The sequence below is a fragment of the Meleagris gallopavo genome, chromosome Z (assembly GCF_000146605.3).
Source record: "Meleagris gallopavo isolate NT-WF06-2002-E0010 breed Aviagen turkey brand Nicholas breeding stock chromosome Z, Turkey_5.1, whole genome shotgun sequence".
NCBI classification, from domain to species: Eukaryota; Metazoa; Chordata; class Aves; order Galliformes; family Phasianidae; genus Meleagris; species Meleagris gallopavo.
The window spans coordinates 61,345,271-61,345,747 of NC_015041.2; the positions used below are offsets into that span (position 1 = coordinate 61,345,271).

The 477-nt window shown below is 39.8% G+C and overlaps 1 protein-coding gene across 5 annotated transcripts in view; it reads right to left on the reverse strand.

The window, feature by feature from the left end:
* MOB3B (MOB kinase activator 3B) overlaps positions 1-477 on the reverse strand; it is a 78,374-nt gene that overhangs the window by 59,272 nt on the left and 18,625 nt on the right. The gene's annotated exons all lie outside the window — the stretch shown is intronic.

Here is a 477-nt window from a genome sequence, read left to right on the forward strand (position 1 = left end):
TCAGACTTCTAAAAATGCTTGAAAAACAGTTTAGTGACCAGGACATAATTAAACCATGGAATTTACAAATGATGGAACAATATGAATAAGACAATTATAGAGATAATAGAGTACCTATCAGCTTAATTTAGTGCATTACTGAGCACAAGCCTCTATTAAGGGCAGCTAAAGGCCCAGCCATAGAAACCTAATTGTAGCAACTCAGCAATTCCACCTTTCTGGACCAAACATCAGATTACATGACATAACAAACAATCACATACACTAAATAAGAACATGAATAAAAATCCCTGATAAGCAACTCAAGGAATTCCCAGTTATATATTACCAGCTATCCAGTAGGAACAGGGAGGTGACTGTACCTCTCTAGTCTGCTCTTGTGAGGCCCTATCTGGAGTACTGTGTCCAGGTCTGGGTTCTCCGATACAGGAAAGACAGAGAGCTGTTGGAGAGGGTCCAGAAGAGAGCCACAAAGAT